The 218-nt window shown below is 43.6% G+C and overlaps 1 protein-coding gene across 1 annotated transcript in view; it reads right to left on the bottom strand.

The window, feature by feature from the left end:
* Positions 1–218, bottom strand: part of LOC119593168 (serine/threonine-protein kinase SIK3 homolog) — a gene marked incomplete in the record, with an annotated part of 91,792 nt that overhangs the window by 1,944 nt on the left and 89,630 nt on the right.

Raw genomic sequence — 218 nt, 5'->3', positions numbered from 1 at the left:
AAGGAAATGATGTCACTTTACAGCCACCACCTTACTTCAATGTGGTAGTAAATGATGTCACATAAGACAGTGATGTCAGTGCACAGGCTATGATGTGATTGGTCACATTATGTGATCTGTGACCCGGATTGCTTTGTCCTCAATGGCTACTGTTGGTTCCATGTTCCCCACCAGGATGAAGCGCAGGAATTTTCCTGTATATATACAGGTGCTTACAC

This window comes from Penaeus monodon, chromosome 31, assembly GCF_015228065.2.
Source record: "Penaeus monodon isolate SGIC_2016 chromosome 31, NSTDA_Pmon_1, whole genome shotgun sequence".
Classification (NCBI taxonomy): Eukaryota; Metazoa; Arthropoda; class Malacostraca; order Decapoda; family Penaeidae; genus Penaeus; species Penaeus monodon.
Note: the sequence above shows the minus strand (reverse complement) of the source record. Positions and strands in the feature narration are given on the sequence as shown.